We start from the raw sequence: 24,493 nt of genomic DNA, 5'->3' as shown, positions 1-24,493 counted from the left end.
TGAATTCTAAATAACTTAGCAAAGGTTACTGCACACTTTCAAGCTTAACCAAGAGCCTAATTTGCCTCGATGATGTGCAATGATGATGTGTAAAACTGAAAGAGCCCAGCTGAAGAAAGTACTTTTGATGTGAACATTCAACAGCAGTCAAAGCTTGGATTCTATTCCATTTTTATCAAGCCATCCTAAACACGACTTGGTGAAGCTGCTGAAGTTAGCTTCAATTTTTTTTTGTTGCATTTTTAATTTTATATTAAAAAAAAATTAAAAAAATGTAGTGGCCTTGTGTGGGAACTGCTGAGTCACGGCCTGAACCTCTGATTGATTTCCTGAGGCGAGCAATGAGTCAGCCAGAGGAGCACAGGTGAAGGCAATTCAGCTGTGCTGCTGGAAGGGGTGGAGCCTGGTTCCACCCCTCCTAGACCCATTTAAGAGTTGGCTACAAGTGGGGAAGGATCTCTTCTGGAGATCCCCTTTTCTGGTGTTTTTTGTGGGTGAGCCTAGCATAAGGGTAAGCCTTCCATTTATTCTCTCTTGTTATCTTTGCCCAACTCTCTTGTTATTTCTTTTTTGTGATTATAGTATCTTAATATCCACTGATTATACGGGCCTTCAGTATGTTTGTCTTGAGAGTCAATGGAAATGAAGAGATCTGCAGGTGTATATCCTCCTATATGTGCACTTTGAAATCTGTATAGTTGTTTATTTTTCATAGAGTGAAAAAAATAAAGCATTTTAATTTAAAATGGAATACTATTAAAGCCCTTACATTAATTTGACATTCTATCAACTCGAAATGTTGGTCAGCAGGACTTCCATTATGCAAAAATAACTTATTGTAAATAAGAAACGAATAGTTTGTTCTAATTAGGAAAAAATAACAGACAATCTAGCGAGGCTCTTGCCTGAATAAGTCTAGTTTGGGAAGAACCCTTTCTATGAGAAAAGAACTGGAAATCAATTCCTATATTTTCAATGCTTTGTATTTCTTGATAGTAAAGTTAAGTAAAAGTTCATTAAAAGAAAAGGAATGAAAGCAAGTGACCATGAGTGTGTTTTTACCCTTTAGGGAGACCTGGTAGGATTATGATGATATTTGGTAATGTGAAGTTCTTTTGCTTCATAAATGCTGAGTTTGCTAAATGAGAATCAGTGATGATGCATTAAAGAAGTGTTCTTCATTTTCCGGTGCTGTGCTTGCACAAATAGCATTCTAATAGCTCATTCTGTGGCTGCAATTTAACATATTTTAATGAGTCTTTGATATCCGGGGACTCCATGTGCATTGGAAACAGCACGCTTTTTTTATTTTTATTTTTTAGTGTGAATGAAAGCCATAATTTTCTGTGGTATATTTGCAAGGCCAGAAATCATGTTGTGCTAACCACTTCTGCATCATCATCTGTAAGTACTAGTTAGTAGAAAACTTTCTAATAAGCACCCGATGCATGTTGACGTAACTAGAAAAACTCAGGCTAAGGAAAAGAAGGTATAAGTCTGTTACGTTTATTTCCTCTGCCAACCCCAGTCATTGCTGTGCTGTACATGTTACAGAAAACAGTATCATTTGTGGAGATATAAGATAAAGGCCTGTTAGGCCACCTAACATTCTACCAGAGGTGCTTGTTTTTACTTTGTTACTAACATGGAGTTTCTAGCATCTTGAAGACATAAAAAAGCTGCACAAATAATGACCAGTAATTCTTTCTGTTGAATATTAAGTGCATTCCTTCTTTATTCCTTAGCTGTAGTCTCAGAGATTCCAGGGTGCCCTCATAACATTTCCCCCTTTTCTATTGACTATTCATTTGCCTATAGCACATACTCAAAAGTTCCAGATATTTTTCAATGTTAATTTTTGCTTTTGATTAGCCACAAACCTGTACAGCATGAGACAGAATTTACAAGAGGCGTTAAGCATGTGGCACGCATTGCAAATACCAGGATTATGTTCCATTTGCAGGAGTAGAACTCACACCCATTCTCTTACATTCCTCCTTAATAACTTCAAAATTCATCTCAGTACTTATTTAGAGAGGTTTGTTTGTTTGTTTGCTTGTTTTTGTAATAGGTATTTGAAAAGTGTGTTTCCATGAAATAGCACACCTTTTAATGACCCTCTAAAACTGCATATGGGTTTAGCACTGTTTAGAGCTGCAAATTGCTTGAGGAAAAGTATCATCATTCTTACTGAACAACTTTTTTTTTTTTTTTGTCATGTTATATACTGTAGTAACCATTAATCCTCCCAGATATCTTAACTGAGTGACATGGTCATATGCTGGATAATCACAACATTCTTGATGATTTATTATCATAGAATCACCAAATGATTTGGATCAGAAGGGACTTTAATCTACTTCCAACTCCTCTGCCATAGATGGGAACACAAGATCAGGTTGCCTGAAAACTCTAACCAACCTGGCCTTGAACACTTCCAGGGATAGGACAAAACTTCTCTGGGCAAATTATTTCAGCAGCTCTCCACCATCACAGCAAAGAATTTCTTCTTTATAGTTAAACTACGTTTACCCTCTTTAAACTTTTAGTTGATTTTTTTAGCATTATTAGTTTTAAGCCCTATTTTCTTTCAATTTCCTCTAGATCAACAGAGCTCATTACTGTTCTGTCACATTAGTATCTAGGTGAAGTCTTGTGCTTTATAAATCTAAAGGTTCTTATCATCACTGATGCAAAAATGCAGTCTACAAATTTACTTTGGTATAGGTATATGTGAATTTACATGCAGTGGAATATGAATAAAAATAGAATGTACTGGCTCTTAATAACTGTTCTATGCACTTTGGAATAAACTCTAGAGAAAAGATGCCAGTACCAGCTTATCAAGAGTTTGTCTCTCATGCCAGGGTTCCACAAAGCTTTTTTTGTTTCAGGTGGTGATTGCATCTGGAACTATCAGACTAATAGTATAAGCAACTTTTTTTTTTTTGGGGGGGGGGGAGGGGGGAAGGGGGATGGGGACGACGACGACGACGACAACGGTGACAGGGGGGAGCTCCCCTCCAGAGGAGCTGTTATTCACATTTATTTTATTTCACAGTCTCATCTTCTAGGTTTGTTCCTGAAGGCCAGAACTACGTTGTGCTCTTCAGCAAAGGCCCTCATCATTGTTGAATTTCTTGTGAGAAAGAATACAACAAAGTTGTTATTTCTTTTAGCAACTAATGAAGTTTTTACTTTCCACATTTGTGGAAGGTAAGGATAAGCAACTTAACTGCCTGAGAAAAATTTGTACTGTTTAAACAAAAATGTTATAAAGTTAATTATTCAATTGTGGATATAATATTTAAATGATATATTTACAAATATATAAAATCCAGATGAAGAGCAGAATAAAAAGTTATATGATTTAATTTTCTTAAAATCTTGCATCTATTTTGAATGTCATGTCCACACTCATTTTCTTCTTGCATGATCCTCTTAAAATCAGTTATGAGAAGTCTGCACATTTTGGATGACATAACTTATGCATTTGCCTGCTTAGCTGTGTCCTTAGCTCTCAATCGTGCTGTCTTAAATTTGTCATCTTTTGCCCACAACCATCTCCTGCATGTAGTCTGTCTTAAGCGTTTCATTTAAGGCAGTTTCAGATACAGTGTCTCCACAAGGACAGGATAAATTTCTCCTTTACTCTGAATCAGTTAGTTGCTTTAGCCCCATATTTCCTTTCTCTTCCCTCACTCGGAAAGTATCACTTGAATTGACTTCAAGGCAAAACAGCCAGGTAACTGTTACTAGAAGTGGCGTTGGCATCTGTTTCAGTATAACACTTACTGACCACATACTATGTAACTTAAAGTGCTCTTGGTATGTATACAAACTAACCTAAAGTCAAGAGTTCATGCTGAAAAGCTTTGTTCAGCAGCCAAGTTCGTGTCAGTGGGGGAAGGAAAATTTTTCTGAGTAGTAGCAACAGTTTTAGTAGATTAGAAATGAGAACTTTTTCCATATTGCAAAAATTTAATTAGTTACTTAAGTTTTCTTCTTTTACTTTAAAATAAGCCTTTGGACTGGGGATAAGTGTGAGAAATTTCAGCCTGACAGGGATCTTTCCAATGCTAAAAGGTAGTGAAAATAGTGCTAAGGATGGAATTACTCCTGTAGAATATTAACCATGAATATGTATTATTCTTTTTACATGACACTGCAACATTTCTGTTTTGGAAATATTTTTACACTTCAAAGTTCTCTCTCAATACAGTTGGATTCTCTGCTGCTTCACAGGTTGTTGATGCAAATAGGAGTAGTGTGTCTTCATTTTTACTTCATTTATTAATGCAAATTGATGAGGCTGGGTGATTTTCAGAGGAAGAAATGAAAAAGGTTCTGAGGTGGTCTTACCCATAAGTACATATAATTTTTTTTTTTTCCAACTTTATCGTCTGGTATTTGGCGCTGATGATTTTACATATCTTACTTCGTTCAGTTATCCAAGTAATCCAGTTGGGTCAGTAAAATTTTCATGTCATTCTTATTTATCACTCTTGTAATACTTATTAATTTCACAGTAAATATATGGAAAAGCTAAGCACACTTTTACATTCATACTTCAAAAATTGTATAGCAACATATCTTCAGTGAAAATTAGTCATAATTACTAGGCTATTTCCTAAAACTAAATATGAAAGAGGTAGTTAATGTAATAATTCTTTCGTTTTAATATATTGTGATCCTTAAATAGGGGAAGTTAAATGAATCTGAATTTTCATAAATATTTTCTATAAGGATGAATAAATTATACAAACATATACAGTATAACAATGAAAACAGAACAAATGCTGAAGATTTAATATCAGAGTAATGGCTGTTACCTTTATTATTTATTTTGATAAACTATTTAATTAGATTCCACTCAAAAGTGAAAATTAGTAACTTTTGTTTTTATCATGCCAAGCCCCCAAAAGCAGAATCAGTGGCATCTTAAATATTTATATAAACTTTTTATGAGAACATGATTTAATTTACCTTTCACTTTTTAAAGAGAAAGATAATAATGAAAAATGAATAACCTTAGAAAAAGTCTTCTTCAAGCCTGCCATTGTAACATGCTATTAACCCTGCAAAAGATGTTGAATCTTGTAGTCACATCCATATATTTTGTACAACTTACACACTTGGTATCTCACACATTCTAATCAAACGCACGTGAAGTCTTCAATTTTTTTCTGATCTCAGAGATCTACCTCACATGATGTGACAACACTCTGCTCATAGCTGTCTCATCTAAGGAAACTTAAGTCACTGTTACCATGATGGATGATAAATATATTTGTTGTAAATTTCCAGTCTTTGTCTCAATAGTGCTTATGTGATATCAGAAAGAGCTCATTGCTTCAATATTTTTTTGCTATTGACTTTGTGGTCATACACAGCTTAAAGTCTGCATGACATATATAGAAATAATGATTTATTTTCAAATTTTTATGATTGAGAGCTGTCCTAAGTAATGACATTAGGAAAATACTTAGAGAATATTATTACAGATTTCTTGATCACTCAGAAGGCTATAATTACCTCTACAGGTCGAGAAGCAGGTTGTATTTGTTCATTCTCAATACACTTTATTACACTAGGTATATTTCACTGATTTAACATTCTAAGTATTTAATAGTCTTTATAAAGGTTCAGTCAGGCAGATGCCTCAGAGGTTATACAGAGAACACATGCGATCCCCAGCCAGTGTTTACTTTAGGATTATAATGAGCAGTTAGCAAAGTACTCACCATCCAGGAGAAAAGAGAAGTGTTCTTTGTATGAGTGAACAAGGGAGAAAAGTATTCAGAGAACTGATTATTAGTTCAAGTAAGGCTCTTTTCAACCTAGATTTTTCTCTGATTCTGTGATTTAGTCATGTGATTCTTCTCTCTGGATTATTTATACGAATATTTCTGAACCACTGGAATGGCTATCTTATTCTGAGTAGTACTCTTTTATTATAGCTCTACCGAAATGCATTGACAAAAGTAATGGGTAAAAATGACATTCTTACTTCATTTTGGAATTAGGAAAATGAGGTATTTGTCTTACCTGGTGTTTCCTTTGAATGTTTAGATCTTAAGTTAGAATAACTCTGGAAACTGGATTTCTATTGTCAGAGAACAAGAGAATGAATTGAGGAACCAAAGTTAAACTGCTGCTGTAAATCATCTTTCATGTTTTTCTTTGCCTTTGCCTTTGTACTCATTTTAATGACACTAGCCACTTATATGGCTACATTTATGTGATATGAATAGCTCCTCTCTGTTACGATCTTTAATATGTTTTAAGTAGTTAGAAAGGATTTGAATAATTTTAAATGGAAGAATATAAGATTTGTTAGTATCGAGCACCATACTGCTATTATCAGATGCCTCATTTACCCATTGGATAAAGTAACTTTCAGGGGCACTTTCCAATCTCTTTCACATTGTCATTCTGTGATTTCTAAATATAAGCTCAGTTCAAACTCATAAGCTCTTTTTTTTTTAGCTTTCTTCCATTGTGCGAGGTTTTAAAGAACATAGCACATATGTTTTCTCTATGCTTCTTCAAATGATAATTCTATGAGCCCATTAGTATACAATTTTTGAATTTGTTTAAGAAAAGGCTTTAAAGATGTTATTTTGACTTCTGAGTAGATGAAATAAATATTTACTCTAAAGTGCTCCTTTTTAGGGCTTTTATGATACGAGTAGTCTGAGAATCTGAAGAGATGTTATTCTCATATGCACATGCATTTCAGCCAATAGGCAGTGGAAAATATTTTTCATAGCCTCTTGTCTGTCACATCTGCTACACAGTCCCTCATTTTCAGTATTATACGGACTTTCATTATTTTCTACTTCTAAATTACTCTATATTCAGTCTGCCAATATTTATATATTACATTTATTTGCAGTATATGATTTGGAAGTAAAATAGTGCTACAAACACTGGGACCTCAGCCCCTATAGTCATAGCAAGTGTATAGTTAATAAAGAACACTCTTTGCCCAGAAGTGATTTTGAGCATTGAGGTGAACAGTTCTCCCAGTTCCTGACTGACTTGTCAGACTGGGAAGGATATCCATCAATTTCGTGAGCATCTTGAACCAAGCAGTGATACTCAGAAAGCAAAATATGTCAGCTGCTCATCAGTATTTCTATGCCTTAACTTGGATTAAGTATTATTACCATAAATCCATGCAAATCTTTTTCAGAAAATGGAGAAAGCATAGCTGAACAACAGGCTTAAAAGTCAAGTGTGCCATTAAGATACATATTTCTTCATATGTTTAAAATATTTTGTAATATTTTAAATAGCAAAACGCTTATAGACTTTTCTGTCAAGCTTTGCCTATGTTGGTAAATGTCATCTGTAAGTAGAATTGATAGGTTAATTGCAGGTAAATTGCGCCTGGAGGATCAGGAAGAGAAAGCAGGAGGATTCATTTGCAGTGAATATGTTAAAAAATGAAAGAAAACCAGGAATTGCTCAGCTGGGTTTTGATCTCTTAATACTAAGAGTATAATCTATAACCAGCTGAGGTTCATTTGAAATAACTCCCCACAAACTGCCTTTGGTAGGTAAGTAGAATTCTTGCTGTGCTTGGATGTTAAGGGTTTATTCTGGTAGAGATACAAGCACTAAAGCCTTTATGAGTTCAGGAGAAAGAGAGTGGTATTCTGTGCATGCAGTCACTGGCTTCCCTGATTTCTGCAGCTTCTCTTCTGACCTGAGGACTCCCATAGGACATTCTGTTCAACAGCCCCAACTGCCCTGCCCTCTGCACTGGCACTGCTCTCAAAGACCCCTATGCTACCAATCCTGAAGTCAGCCTCTGCGGCTGTCAGGAGCCAGTTGGTTTCTGGATCCCTGGGGAATTATACTCTGGTGATGAGTTCTGTAAAGATGAAATCCTTTGTTGGCTGTAAGAGCACTCAGAAAGTAGCGTTATTGTAAGATAGGTGTTAAGAAAGACAATTTTACTTTTTAAAACATGGATTTACAATATCAAACAGAGTATTGTACAAAGACATAATACAGCAAAAAGCAGGCTGCACATTCTGAATTAAAATCCTCTATTCTACTACCTCAGATAGTTATTACTATAAGCCAGCAATTAGCATTTACAAGAGCACTTCTGGTACCACATGGCCAGAACTAGGAAAACTAATTTTGTCATCTGTTCTTAACATGTCTTGTCTTTTCTTTGACTGCAAACTGAGACCCCACAGGGTAATGTGGAGGCTAAGTAATTTCTTTCCTTCCTCCTCATTAAGGATTCTTGATTAATGTTTTTATTTAATTCCTTAATTAATATGCTTTGTCATTCAGAGTAGTTTCTGCTGTAATTATGCTAAATGTGCATCAGAAAAATTATATACATTATGAGAAACATTAAACATATTTCCAATGTATTAGATTGTATTATGTTTTATAATAATGTAATCATTTCTTTGCCTAGTGTGAATAAAAAATACATCTTTGAGAATAATTGTGTGAGAGACTAAGTAGCTGTGTAATGCTGTACATAACTACTCGGACAAAGGGGAAGAATTTTAAAATAAAAGAGAAGATATTTAGATTTGAAGTTAGGAGGAAATTTTTTTCTCAGATGGTAGTGAGGCACTGGAACATGTTGCTCAGAGAAGTTGTGGATGCCCCACCTCTTGAAGGTGTTCAAGCCCAGGTTGTTTGGGGGTTTGAGCGACCTGTATAGTGGAAGGTATTCCTGCCCTGGTCCAAGGGTACAGGTGATCGAGGAAGGTCGATCCCCCTCTACTCTGCCCTGGTGAGGCCATGTTTAGACTACTGTATTCAATTCTGGGCCCCCCAGTTCAGAAAAGACAGGGTTCTCCTAAACACTGTCTGGCAGAGGACCACAAAGAGGATAAAGGGCCTGGAACATCTCCCATATGAGGAAAGGGTGAGTAATCTGGGTCTGTTCAGCCTGAGATGTTTATAAACACCTAAAGGGAAGTAGGAGGCAAATGGACGAGGCTGGGCTCTTCTTCTAAAATGTGGAAGAACTCCTTTACAGTAAGGGTGATGGAGCACTAAAAAAGTTGCCCATTGGGATTGTGGAGACTCCTTCTATAGAGGTATTCAAGACTTGTCTGGATGTCTACCTGTGCAACCTATTGGGAATCTGCTTTAGCAGGGAGTTTGGACTCAATGATCTCTGGAGTTCCTTTCCAACTCCTGTGATTCTGTGATCTTTAAAGTCCCTTGATTTTCTTAAATACACTACTTGGGAAAAGAATTTAAGCCATTCTTGCTACATGGACATTCTGCAAAGAATAGAAGGGGAATGAGTCTTTAACTCAGACATCCAGGCATTTTTTGGAAACTGATAGGCATTAGAGCTTACTGTATATTTTATGATTGTGTTTAACTTTCAAGAACATTTAGCTACTAGACTCTTTAAGAGAAGTAATAAATTTAGATACACGCACACACACACACACACACACAAAAAAAGGAAAGTGTTGAAATTAGAAAATGTGACTCAAAAATAAGCTATGGGAAAAAAATATGTGCCCTGAAATAATAAAATTTTAGTGTTCATCTTTTTGAAGACAGAACTAAATTTGAGTGCTTGCTCTGTATTGTTTATGAGGAGACCGGATGTTTAGCATAGTCTAACCATCAGTTAGCGGCTGTGTCTGGTGTTTGTTGTCCGTTTTTCACCGGAGAGGTCATGTCATACCTGCTCTGTTTTATATACAAAATTATATCAACCAGAAAAACATTACTGACTAACTTGGACACATGGGAGTATAAAAAGTTTTTGCTTGAGGGTGTCCAAATGTACAATTGGAGCTTTTGGAAATCCCAAAATTTTTCACGAAGCTCAACTTTAGAGAAAAAAGAATAAAAGAATGACTGGGAGATCAAGTGAGCTAGCAGCTAGGATCCTACTTTTAATATATTTGCATATGGATATTACTATTGAAAGTATTCAGTATTAATCACATTGTGCTGTTTTCTACAGTCAGGTAAGAAACCTCCCCCTTGTACCATCCTCCGTATTTTCACCACATAATGAACAGCTGAGGAATTCCAGTTATATGTATACATTTCTTAGCTGTTTTATGTACCATGTTTTTCTGGTGAATGTTTATTTAGAACACTAATCACAGATATAATATTGTATGTCTAGGTCCACTTAATGTACTGAATGTATATTGAGCAGGGAGATGACACCTTGCATGGAAAGAAGGGAGTCTCCATGAATAGAATATTTGTAGAAAGACTCAAACATCTGCAAGAAGTTTACAGGTTATCTTTATGATTTTGAAATATTATTATTAATAATCAAATTTGTATAGTATTATGATTTTTCAGTTTTATATTTGTGTTGATGACAAATCTGTGAAGGACAAAGATGAGTTTGATAGACTCTATTTTATGTACCTCATCAGTGACATCCTTGGAGTGACTCATCAAAGGCAAGAGAGTGAGACAAAGACAAATTTTCTATTTTAACCCAGAATCACAGTATGACCATTTTGCCTTCAGGTACCAATTACATCCAGCAAGCAGTAGTAAAAACATTATCTTTCAATTCACGTGGTTTGAGAACTTCATAAACTCTGCTATCCTACAGTGTCAGGACCATTTAGATGAAATCGCTAGATGCATAATTAAGTAAGAAATATTCAGGAACCAGTGTATTCTCTTTGCTTTTATTTTCTGTTGTTTGTATATTATCACTTCAATGGTTTTATTTCATGTTAATCTGGAGTTCTCAATCATTCTTCTTCAGTGATCTCTTGGGTCTTCCTAAGATACTATTGGCAGATGAAGAACCTCTTTTTTTGTTTTTGTCTTTGCATTTTCTAGAACTGCATTGCTCTTTGTGTCTTAGTGTTATACTTTACTTTTCTGCTGACTTTAATAGGGCGCTCCCTAGTTTCTCACTAGTTTCGTGAATTATGATTGATATTGGGCTATTTTAACCTTTCTGATTTAGAACACAGGAAAAATGCTATGAACTGTGAGTCTACTTATTATGAATGTTGAAATATTGTTTAGTTTGTACTGCTGTCAGCTTAAAATGCAGTAATTGTTAAATGCGTAACGTTATTCAATTAGCTTACACTTTAAGTAATAGCACAATACCAAACTGTGCATCTAACATTTCTTATTTCAGGAAATAGTGATGTGGTTTTATGCATCTGAAAAGAAAATGATTCAGCCTAAGCCAATTAAGTTTTGTCTTTTCAGGTTTCCTTAAAATCCAATTTTATAGATCTGATTTAAACAAAATCCAATTTAGAGCATTGGTTGTCTTGAAAACTGGAAAAAGAATGTGGATTGGTTAAGCAAATAGACTTTCTAATTTTCATATTGATTCTTAGCCATTGATAATCTAATCTGAAAACTCAGTGTCCTTTTTGTACCTCATACTGTGTGAGATACAGACCAAGAATTAACTTTGAGAGGATATTATATTATACAGAACGGTTTCTTAATAAGATGAAAATTTATACTCACATTTTGACATTTTGTAAAGTGCTAAACAAAGAATGCTATTTCTCCTTATTAGGATTATTGTAACAGCTCTTCAGTTTTCAAAAGATAGTCCACTAATTGGAATATATTTTTTTATGTATATTTTGATACACAATGTTCTGGCTTACGACTGTTTTTTTTTTGTTTTTTTTTTGTTTTTTTTATTAATATTTTATTTCTAGCAGGAAATTGTGGCTTAATGGAAGATTATTTACTTTATGATAAGTTACTTTCCTTGGAATTTTTGTTTCTTCTATTTGTGTTGATGATGTTCATAAGTCTAATAACACGTTGTTAACTGAAGGGCTAAAAAAAAAAACCTTTGGAGAAAGTCTGCAGCAAATAACAGTTCATATTTCCTGAAGTAAGCAAATTCAGTCACTGAGAGAGAGGGAACTCTGATGTCCACAAAGAAGAGAAGCATCCTCTCCTGCTGGGCTGTACCTGTGTGCTGAATGCAAGAAATGTTGGGTCTCTAGAGGAGGAGTTGCCGGGAAGGTGGCATGCCAGCACTTCTAGCTGCTGTGTGTGAACCATTTCCTGACTTAGGAGGCATTGGAGAGAATCAGGCACTAGATAGCAGTAAAGCACTAGTAAAAACTGGCATGGAGTAAGGAGAACATAATTCTTTACGAAACACTGTGATAAATCTACTGTTAATCCTCACATTCCTCTATGTTGTTATATTGAAATGTGATACAACATTTTGTGTTTTGATGTAGAAGGAAAGACTAAACTAACATCAAAATAACCGTATAAATCTATGCCTCAAAGACATTAGTATCAACATGCATGTAATCATTATTTCCATTCTTACATACATACATATATATGTGTATGTATGTGCCATACTTTTTCTGTTTTTATCAAAACAGTAGAAACTTGAGATATTTTTGGGGCTGGTTTGTGTACGTAATGAACTCTAGTCTGCCCTCAGCACCAAAGAATGCACATTCTCTCTCATCTACAAGATACCCAGCTGCTACAAACTTGATTTTTGCTAATTGGAGTTACTGAGTACACATTTGTGTTGAAGACTGTCACTTACACTAATTGTCTAATCAGTGCATTTCAGATATTGAGCTATATGTAACGTGGGATGCCACATTTGACATAAGCAATCAGACCATGAAAATGTTACACTTTTAATATCATTCTTATTAGCATAATTCTTGTGGCCCAGCAGTTCTTACACTCCTAAGTCACTTACATGGATTTATTTTTCATATTGTTTTACCGGATAATCCAGTCATCCCAATTTCTGCTGAAAAATGATTAGGCTACTGGAATAGAGAAATACAAAGAAGATACAGAGTTCTTAAAGAAGAAGGGAAAACAATCCTATGCCATCTGTAATATTTACATTGCATTGCTTTGTGAAAAAAATGTAGAGTTAGCCTCAGAAAATGCTGTGATTGAGGGAAGAGATGAAACATTTACTGAAGGTATGCTGATTATCTGATGCTGGTGTAGGGTTATTTAAATGAAAATGGGAGAATGCATTATGTACATGAAGGCTACATGATCAATATCTAACCATATACATCTAATTTAAGGCATGTATTTATGTTTTTGTGGTTTTTGTTAAATGATCTCAACATTGACATATTTCTGAAGAGTCATTGTGGACTGTATTACTTAAAATTTGCCTTGCCTGTGATCGAGGAGAGAATTTTATGCCACCTCTGGCAAAATATACTGTTTTGTAAAAGTGTATTCTTCATAAAAGATGCCATGCCGATCTGTGAGCTGCATGGTAATACAAACATATTTAAACAAAACTGTCAAATCCTAAAAAGAGATTTCTTTCCACTGAACAAAAAAGGTATTTCTCCTGGTGTTTATTTGAATATTCTATTTTATGTGGAACCACTGGGACAGACTCTGGGGATTCAGGGTCATATTTTAACTTCAATGCAGTATTCTGGTGTGACTTCATGTTTATTTCTTATTTGTAATGCTATGGCAATATTTGTTTTCTGTCACCTTTAATCTATTTGTCTTTATGCAATATACAGTTTTCAAGGCTACTTCTTATTTTATGTTTATAAAATGTACAACTGAGCCCTGATCATGCTTGGGATGTCTAGCTGCCACCCCTTTTTCCTAATTTACTTCTTACTCTATTCCCTCCCTAATGCCTTTGTATGTGATTTCGCTTCTACAAGTCACTCATCAAAATTCTGGTAAAAAGGATAAAGGAAAAACAATATGAGAAAAAAGAAGTAACAAATCCGATACAGAGAATCATGGATGAATAATTCGCTTCATTTTATATTCACAGTTTGAGCAGGAAGAAGATTAAAGAGACTGTAGCTTAAAAGATTTTTAATACATATTTTTTTATTCCATTTGCCTGAAGTACCTGTATGTTTGCAGTGGATAAAGATGTTTTACTTTCCTTTAGCATATTTTTAACTGAAGCATGTTCTCACTATGCAATTCTATGCCTTTTGGCATCAACCCAATAGCAGATATCTAAAAAAAAATTTTTTTTTTCAGCTATTCAGTGTTGCAAGGAAGCAGCAGATCCATTCCACTTTGGAGATGATGATACTGATTAGGCTATTGCTGGTAGGTACTGTGATTTTTATGAAAGTCTTAATAGCAAATGGATGTAGCAGTTTGTTGTGTCTAAGTATTGCAACAAGGTCCTGGCCCAGGCTTATTCATTTCTGTACCACTGAGTTGTCTGTGGTGGTTTTTTTTTTTTTTTTTTTTCATATTTCTGAAGCTGATTCATCTCTTGGAATGATATCTTGTATCTTTTTCATAGGGCCCCATTGGTGTCTTGGGTCATGATTCAGAGATAGCTTGCAAATTTTTCTAATACTCTGTGTTTTGTAACAAGAGACACCTTTTATTTATTTATTTGTTTATTTTTCTGTCAAACTTTGCATAATTATTGAGTATAAAGAATAATGGTGGAAAGCAAAGAGTATCCGTTTGTGGTACAGTGCTGTGGGAGCTGAGTCAAAGGTTGTCAACACAGGGAAAAGAGACAGCACCTCTTTTTTTTTTTGCATATAGAGCAGGTTTTTGTGTTCCTACACACATAACTAGACTGATCTTTGTATTTACCTTTTTATTTTTTCTAATGAAATCATGTGAACCAAGTGGAGATCCTGAACTCATAATTCAGCATGTAATTTGTACCTACTTTATCTAACATCTGGTAGACTGTATAAAACCATAGAGTTTGTCCTGACAGCTTCTGATTTGGAGCAGTTCAAAAGCTATCAGAAGAAGCCATTTCTTTCTAAATATTAGTTTTAAGAGAAACCAAGTGTGCTTTTTAGGAACTTTGTCAATGTTATTAATTTTTCAGTAGATCTTTTAGTAGATTCTGGGGTGCATTAAAAGAAGTGTGGCCAGCAGGTCAAAGGAGATGATCATCTCCCTCTACTCTGCCCTAGTCAGGCCTCACTGGAGTACTGTATCCAGTTCTGGGCATTTCCATACAAAAAAGACAGAGATTTCCTGGAAAAAATCTAGCAGAGGGTCACAGAGATAAAGGGCCTGGAGCACCTCTTCTGTGAAGAAAGGCTGGGTGACTTGTGTTTGTTCAGCCTTGAGAAAAGAAGGCTGAGAGGGCATCCTATTAATGTTTATAAATATTTAAAATATAGGAGAGAAAGGGAAAGAGGATGGCCACGTCCAGTGGTCTGTAGGGACAGGTCAAGGGCAAATAGCCATAAACTGGAGCATAGGAAGTTTTGCACCAATATGTGAAATAAGTTTACGGTGAGGATGACAGAGCATTGGAACAGGCTGCCCACAAATGTGGAGTCTCCTTCTCTGGAGATATTCAAGGCCACCCTGGATGCCTACCTGCACAGCCTGCTGTAGGGAGTCTGCTTTGCGGGGGGGTTGGACTTGATCTCTGGGGGTCCCTTCCAACCCCTACAATTCTGTGATTCTGTGATCCTTAATGTAAATTTCCTACACATCATCATTTATTGCCAGTCAGCTTTAATAATAAAGCCAAATATTACTTAAAATTCTATTTTGGGGATTTATCTTTGTGGTAATACTGAATACCCTCACATAAAAACTTGAATAAAATTATAATATTTTGCTAATGTAAAATATATCTCAACATTTATGAATAAATTACAGATAAACAAGTATTAAAATAAATTTTAATCTAGTAATGCAATTTGATCTTCTTTCATGTGGGCTTTTCTGTCTGTCTCAAAATGAAAGAAATTGAGAATTTTCCACGTTTTATATCCGATTCTGTATAGATTCACAAGTCATTATAAAATATCTATTTATTTAGTAGGCTTGCAGATTATAAGTAACTCTTTTACAAATGGCAGCACTGTATGATAGCTTAGAGCTTCAGAAAATGAGATAAGTTGAAACACTTAAAAGCTTTACCAATTAAAGATGAATTTATTTTGGGTTGATAAAACTGATAAGTAAGTTGAAAATTCCCAGCTCTCATGGATTAATATTCCCTCTTAGTAATGGATGAAAGTGAGATTTTCTATGTGCACATGTATATAAAGATAAGAGTGCGGATAATACGTAACTAGAATAAGTTCTTCCTTTATATGTCATTTACCAAGATCCTAACTATGGCAGCTGCTCTTTTTCTTTATGAAATCATATTTGTGACATACTACTTTCACAATTTTATGCATCAGAGGAAATTATGAACCTCTAGGTACTCATTATGGTTTCTGCATCAGAATGAAGTATATTAAGGTTAATCTACTGGAAGATACATTTGTATTTAAAATACTTTTTAAAAGTGATATCTAATTACTACCCTTGTGCAGAGAAAAATCTCTGAGAAAATGCCTGTCAGGTGTTTAATAAATATATCTGTATATTCTTCTTTAGGAAGATGCTAACTGTTCTTAGGGCTTTACTGTAAAATAGTTATAATCTTTTTACTTAATTTTTAAAGGCAACATTTTCATAGAAAGATGATAAATGGTTTTGGCTGGTGGGTGGTCATTTAAAAATACTACTTCTTATGAAAAATGCATAACATTAGGAAGCAAGGAGCAAGTGGCATCTCAGTAAGGCTGCACTCAAAGCACCTACCTTGACCCAAAAGTAATGCCTCCTATTTATTTCCCCAGAAATGATGACAGATTCAAGGAGCACAGTAATATTATTTGATAAATTCTCAGCTAAAAAAACCTATTTTTCAACATGGTCACCATTATTAGTTATGCATTTTCACTAGTGATGAACAAGACTCTACATGCTCCACTCATAAAAATCTGCAGCAGTGGGTGTGATCCTTGTTGCTGTTGCAGGAAGGCACTAGCAACTTTTCAGATATGCTTAAAGAGTTCCCAGTAAATGCCAGCATGTTGCAATCAGCAGTGGGATATGGAGATTTTCCATGTTAGTAATGAATTATTGCTGGAAATCAGATGGAAATAAAATATGCATTAAAATATTTCAGAGTTGTTGTAGGACTAGACTGTGCAAGGTAGTCTATTTTATTTAGTGTCTACTCAGTGTAGAAGTGCACCTGTTTGAGGAAGAGACAGGGGAACAATACATAACAAGTCACATGGTCAAGACTATTCATGTTAGTAACATTAACATCAACATCGAACTAAACAGTGACTTGTCCTCCAGAAAAAAGATTTGTGTCTTCCATGCTAAAGTTTTTACACTGACTCCAGCAGAAATGAGTGATTCCAGCAAAACTTTGAATTATCTTTAGAGTTTCATAGTGTGCATTGGTTCTGTTCTGTTGAATTAATTGATCTGTTCAAGACCCTTTCTGATACTGAATCTCAGAAAGACATCTCTTTTTTTCTCCTTTTATTAGGGAAATGGCCCAGTTTTCCACTTATTTTTCTTTCTTCTTCACTAGTAACAAACAATGAGAACAGAGATACCCACAAATCAATTTTGTTTTGCACTCATGCAACTCCAAGCGATGCCTTTTAGTAACACAGCTTTTAAGCCTTGATTATTTTAATATATTTTCTATTTTTTTTCTGGTGTTTGTATGAATCTACAGTATTCTTCCCTGTGACATCTGTGCTTCTATTATTATAGCCATCTTTAAAAATTTTGCTGTGCAATAACTTTCCTAAACATTTGTAATGGTTGATACTGTGTGCCGCCAAACCATTAAGTACTTGCTGAGAGGTCATTTAAAGTCTTGCTCTCTTGAAAAATGTTTAAGTAAATAACTGTCAGCTGTGATCCTTGATCTAGTGTAATTTCATCTGGTGTGTTTCATTTGTCATGTGAATTTTATGAAAGATGTAAAATGTTTGGCAGTGGTATCCCTAATAATGTTAGTTCGTGAATGCTGGCACTAATAATTTGGAGCTGATTTGTTTTCCAGCTCTTTGAAGAAACAAACTGTTCTCCGTTTTAGATGAATTTTAAACACATAATGAAGTTTGTTTGTTTGTTTCTGTTTTTCCTAAAAGAAATATCTTCTGGTTTTTCAGGCAAAACTCACAGGTAATTTCTAAGAGGGTGTTACTCCATGAATCTGATGACAGTTTTGTGAAACTGTAAACCATTAAATGTAGCCAGAAGTATATTTAACGAAATAGTTAAATTTTGTTTCTCCTCCTTTTCTGTATATTTTTCTGTGAATATGTCCAGTGTCCTTTACTTACAGATGCTTTTTACTTTTCAGTTTATGACTATGAAGCCTATTCCAGTAAAAAGATCTGCTTACATAGAAATTAACTTTTTTTTAGATGCTTTGCAGAAGAGTCTGCTGTGCAGATCCCATTACAAGATAGGAAGAGTAGCTGTGCAACCGCAAGTTCCATGAGCCAGCAAATGTGCAGATTACTAGCCTAAAGTGATCTTGGCATGTGTATAAATCTAGTAAACTGCTTACTACCAAACTTCACAAACTACTGTACATTCCTAGCTTTATTTTCAAAGCAAGCAAAAGAATGGCTAATTTTTTACTCTGACTATAGAGAAAGAATAAAAAAAAAAAAAAGGGAGTAGGCTTAATTAGATCACACCTTTGTTCATTTAATTCACATGTGAGCTGCCTGACTTGGTCCCATTGCCCTGTACACTGCAGAGCCTTGTTCTCTCTGCAGTTCTTTTGGTAAAAGATAACTTTGATCTCACTCTCACTACTTTCAATCTGTCATTGAAACTATCCATTTCCTTCCAGAATGTTAAGAAGCCTGTGGTAAGATGACACTTTTTTATGTCTTTCCAGTCCTAAATGTCTCTCATTTACTTTCATAAATGCTGTCTTTGTGAAGAGTCACTTCTCAATCACTGATCAGAGAAGTAAAATCCTTTCAGTGGAGCAACTTAAATTTTACTGTCTTTTTCTTACTGTCATGGCCTGAGTTCAAGGGGAACACGTTGGATCGTCTGAGCTGAGAGATTAGCTTTTTGAGGGAGAAAATAGTATGAGAAGCAGCATGACTACAAGTTGGTTCCTTAAGGTGAAATGTAGTTTAGATGTGGATTCTTCCTGTTTTTTTTTTTTTTTTTTTTTTCTGATAGTTACTAATGAAGACTAATCCTTGTAGAAATTGTCTGTACAGAAACATGAGAAGATTGTTCTTGAGTTTGTTCTCAAATTGCCCCAGGTTCCCTTCCTAGTGTTTGATAACTGATGGATAAGGTGGTATTTCAAGCAGTTTTAGCCTTGCTTGTGAGAATTTCTTTGGTACTTCTACAGAGAAAAATCCTGAACTAAAGAAAAATCTTACCTACCAAAACGCTACTATTATCTTGACTGGCTCTGTCTCAGCTGGCTGTGCTCTTTATTGGTTTCTTTGTCTTAGTGAAGTGGTGGCATATGCATACTTTTTTTTTTTTTTTTTTAATCTCAGTTTGAGTGCACTGACTAGTCATAACGCTGTTGAAGACTTCTAAGTTACAACCCATACAGCTAACGTGTGCTGTGTAACAGAGTGCAACAAATGTGTAGTATACGTTTTTTCTTGCAGTTTTACTTGAGAGGGAGGTTCCCTTTTTGTTCCAATAACTTCCCTGCCTATTTGTTTGATTTGGGATATGAAAAACTGAGATGAGGAGAGAGATGTGTGTGTTTAAAGAATAAATAAATAAATGTAGGGATGAGGTAGAGTTTGTTGTGAAGTGCTAGGACTTCAGACAAATCTTCAGGCTTGAAATATGTCTACCTAAAATGTTTGGAGAAACTTTCCTACTTGACTGAGAATTCCCTCAATCTTAAGTTTTTGTTTTTATGCACTTTAACTTCTTTCATATATGCCAGAAGTAGTAGAAGTCTGAGTGACTGTGCAAAGTCAGTGCGCAAATTATTTTAATTCACGATTCTTAAGTTGTCTGTTTGATTCAATTTAAGTATGTGCTCTGACCTCCTGACAAAGTCTGGGAAGTTCGGATGTACTTGATTCTGTCTCTGGGAAACTGTGGAGTGGATGAAATTATTTCATAATTGCTTTCCTGATTGGTACATGAAGTGTTAAATTAAGAACACAAAAATAATCTTTTTTGGAATCTTAAGATGTTTTTTTGTTTGTGCGTGTGCACATACATTCATGCGTTCTTTCACGCGAGTTAGAATTTGGAGAAAATCTGGAAGATTATATTAACTTTTATGTTTCTATAGTAAAGAACTGTGACACTCACATGCTTGTCACTTGTTGGGTAACCTAAGAAAGTGATCATCTTAAGCCTCAGTTTAATGTTTAATTAGAGTTAAGCTTGGGCATCAAAAAAAAGAACTGAATTCTAAATAATAGCTAGACCACAGATATGCATAAAGTAATTGTAAGTTCTGGAGCTATTCACTAGTGTTGCAACATTCTTCTCACTTTCTGGAACAAGTCAGTTAAAGAAATGCAGTGGTATTAACACCATGACAAATTTATAGTTGTCTTCGAGGTATGTAAAAACTGCTTAGGATGCAGTTGGATAGGTTTACCGTGGTCTTGGAGATTAATACAAAAAAAAAAAAAAAAAGTACAACATTCTCTTGTCCCTAAGAAATGGATTATGCATAAAAAATGCACTGGTACTGCAACAACACATAGATCAACTGAGAGAACATGCTTTGCTGAAGTGTTGGTAAAACTGTGAATGTGGGATGATGAATTAAATAATCTTCGAAGGACAGATAAATAGTATCTGAATATGAAAAAGCAAACTGTGTGTTGCAGCCATGTACGCTGCAGCAAATGTCTGCTCTGTTTAATAAAACAGTTGACTTTTTTTTTTTTGCCACTAACAGACCATGCTAATTAAGGGTCTGATGCACCTTGTATATTGGAGTCCAAATACAGTATAATATTTTGCAGTATCAGTTACTCAAGAGTAAAGCTCAAAATTAATCTTTGGCTTTATAAAAAAAATCCATTTATTTCTGTTCCTTTTTCCACTTTGAGTAGCCTTAGTCTTTATTTGATGCTTGCCTGTTTTTCTTGTTTCTGAAATGTGCTACAGTTGCTCCAAAAGTAATGCCTCCTATTTTATTATCATGGCCTGTGGTGTCAAAGGTGGATGTTGGTGGTATGGCAGTAGAGGCTGACCTTTCCTTACCAGTCTTCCATTCCATTATGTTGCTGTCTGACAGATGGCAGCTGAGGGGCAGTCTGACAAAACGGTGTCTGACATGGAAGTGCAAATGAAGCAAAGGTATGTAACTGAATTTTTCTATGCAGAAAAAAATTGCACCTATTGACATTCACTGATGCTTGTTGTACACTTAAGGAGACCAAACAGTGATGAGAGCACAGTGAGGTGGTGCATTCCAGCGACAGTGGATCTCCTCTGTTTTTGTGGATTTTTATGAGTATAATATTCAGGTCTTGTATGTCACTTGTGTAAATGTATAGGTAAGTACTGTGACTGTGCTGAAAAGTAATGTTTTGTAGCTGATAACTTATTGAAAAGCCATATTTAAATTTTTTTTTTGATCTTTTGAAATAGACAAGGATTTTTGTTTTTAATCCTAGGAATCTTAGCTGCTTTAATTTACAGAGCTCTTTTTTAGGTTTGAATGCTCTTAATGCGCTTCAAAAGACAAGCTTGGAGATGATAATGATGATCTTTTTTTCATTCCCAGTTCTAACAGTTCAGTGGTCTGGATGTTTGCTTGGAGTGAAGGCAGGCATTCAAATCCCCTCTGTAAGTTTAGACAATATTTTTAAGCAGCTCTCCTAAATCACTGAGTGTTTATAGCAACTATAACCATTATAAGTCTTGTGATTGCTATGGGAATTTTTAGCTTCAGTGTGCAGCCAAAGGATGTCTAAGCTGTTTTACTTGCCATTTTGTATAATGGTCTTCATGCTTACTGTGAAGTAGATCTTGCTTTGTGATGCAGCTGAAGTAATGAAGACAAAAGTATTGTAAGATGTTTTTCATTTCCAGTCATAAAATATCCCAAGTTGAAAGGAACTCATAAGGATCATTGAGTCCAACTCCTGGCTACACACAGAACCACCTGAAAATCAGATCATATGACTCAGTGTTGTCTAATGCTTCTTGAACTCTGGCAAGCTTAGTACAGTGACTACTTACTTCCCTGGGGAGCCTACTCCAGGGCCCCACTGTCCTCTGTTCCAAACCTTTTCCTAATATCCAGTAAGACCCTCCCCAGTGCAGTTCCATGCTACTCCCTCAGGTCGTGTTACTGTCACCAGAGTGAAGAGATCAGCTCCTGTACTCCCTGATTGAGTAGTTTTAGGTTTTTGAGAACTCCCAGCTTTACCAAAGCAATGAATGTTTAAGATATGCGAAGTATTAAGTGGGTAAGCAGAATATTCTGTTCTAAATATGAAATATATTTTCAGGAAGTAAACAGTATGTTTTGTAGATGAAGAAAATAGTACTAAAATTTTGAATAATTGAATGTTTATTGTGAATCATTTATTAGGTCATGTGAAGGATTTGTGTGTGTAATGAAATGAATCATAATAAAGAAGTGAAACCTGATTTAGAGGTTTTTTCCCTCTAAACATTTAAGCAAGTTATTTAGATGGTGTAAATTGAGAAAGACACATAAAGCTTGCCTTTAAACCCCAGCAAAAAGAGTTCTGATTTATTACTGTCTCTAGTAGTAATAGAAGGTTTATGTAGGCATTCTGAAATGCAAGATGACAACATTTGTGTGAAAGGTGAAAAACCTGTTATGTACTAAATTGTAACCACTGGCTGTAGTATTTAAAGACCTTTTAGACAGCTATTCATTTTGTTAATGAGGTAGCCTTAAATTTTAGGCATTTGTGTTTGTAGATAGCTGATAGAATTCACGTTGATAATAATTACTGTTATTACGCTTAGCAGATGTCTGTCTGTAAATGTACTGACTGAATAGTTTATGTGAGTAGTTTGTCTGCCATCTGAAATTTTAGTAAATAAACTGCTGCACAGTGTTTGATTAACAAGGGTAGAACAAAAGATATTTTGTAGTTCTCTGAGATGGGAATGAACAGAATCTTTGACAATTCATGGGTCAAACAGAAGTGATGAATAACCTCAAGGAATTCTGGCGCTTTAGAGAAAAAGGTCTTCTACCACTGGCTTCTCTGCCCAAAATCTTCCTTCAAAACTTAAGTCTTTTATCTTTACTGAATACCTGTTGTCTTCGCTCAACAAGATCAACTATTTCCTTAATACTTGAAGACACTTATGCTCTTGCAGATAAGTCAAAATAAAATATTAAACGTCAGTCTTTGGAGATATGACTGGAAATAATGGTCTTTGCCATTACGTCATCCTTATCTATAGGAAGCAAGTACCATTTGAATAACAGTAAGTGAATGATAATGAGTTGGAAAGCGTTTGTTGTACTTTTAGCTTGTAAGACTTACATTTAAGAATATTTCCAGAAATGAGTGCTATTTTTTAATTATATAAGTCATAGTGCCGTTGTCTTACAGAGACATCAATAAATTAACAAAAAGCTCTATTTGTTGTAATTGCTTTCAGTTAGGTTTTTACTACCTTTGCCATTATTCATGTTAGTATTACTGGAAAGGGCTTTGCAATAATTACTACATCTTTCTACAAAAAGAGCAGTTGCTTTATTTACTGTTTGACAGTAAGGTCAGATAATAACAGCCAAAATAACATCCATGATTATAACAAAGCTCTCTTTCGTACAGTAATTGTGGTATTTCTGCAGAAAGAAGATGTAGTGAAGAATTTTTCTCTTGCTGTTGGAAGCATTGAAATATATGTCTAATATACAAGAGCATTTGAAAAATCTTTGAATGCAACAGTGGAACTTGCTAGATTCAGTGGAGATCGAAACCAACAGAGACAGGAAGTTTGGCATATCTTCCTAAGGTATATAAAAAAATTCATTTGATCCAAAGACTCTTACCATAAGTCATGTTTCTGTCATCTTCTTTAATATCATGATAAAAAAAGTGACCCACCAAAACAAAACAAAAATACCCAAAAGCCAAATCAAACATACCCAGTGATACAAAACGTAACAGTCTTGCACAGAGAGCTGTAGATGTTGATCAACATGCTAGCACACAGTTCAGTAGCCTAATCTACTTCGTTCAGGGATTGTTTTTTCTCTTTTCTCATTTTTTTCTTAATTTCTTCAAATAATCTCTTAATATTTCAGTGTTTATATTTAAAAGAAAATCCAACTAATCTAACTAAATTCTAACTAAAATCAAACAGTGTGTTCTAGGCAATGTTCTGGGTGCATACTAACAAACTTGTTCTTTTTCCTAGAGTTTGTAATTCTTTCAGCTGGTGCCAGGAAATCATTTTCTTTCCAAACGTTACAAACTCACTAACTTTTTGACCTTCTGAATTACATTTTGTTTTCCTTTGATCCATGACTGGAGTTGGAAGATTTGCTTACTATATTTGAGTAGAATTATGTTCTGTTTTGTGGATGGCTGCATGCTCCATCTGTTCTGAGCAATAGAATTCAGATTTTTGTGCTATTTCTTGCCACTGATAGGCCTATATTATTTCTCTCTGGTCTGTTACGCCTTCTTTCACAGTTTTTGCGAAGGACATCTTCATTTTTATTCCTTTGATTCAATGTGGCCCTCCT

At 35.0% G+C, this 24,493-nt stretch overlaps 1 long non-coding RNA gene across 1 annotated transcript; it reads left to right on the top strand.

The window, feature by feature from the left end:
- Positions 1-304: 304 nt before the first annotated feature.
- On the top strand, positions 305-23,751 carry LOC128080406 (uncharacterized). The gene is made up of 3 exons (XR_008206666.1): positions 305-511; positions 14,002-14,077; positions 23,601-23,751. It is a non-coding gene; the product is annotated as an uncharacterized LOC128080406 (long non-coding RNA).
- The last annotated feature ends 742 nt before the right edge of the window (positions 23,752-24,493 follow it).

The sequence above is a fragment of the Tympanuchus pallidicinctus genome, unplaced genomic scaffold (genome assembly GCF_026119805.1).
Source record: "Tympanuchus pallidicinctus isolate F22 unplaced genomic scaffold, pur_lepc_1.0 scaffold2, whole genome shotgun sequence".
NCBI lineage: Eukaryota > Metazoa > Chordata > Aves > Galliformes > Phasianidae > Tympanuchus > Tympanuchus pallidicinctus.
The sequence above is the reverse complement of the archived record's forward strand: the minus strand, read 5'-3'. Positions and strand labels throughout refer to the sequence as shown.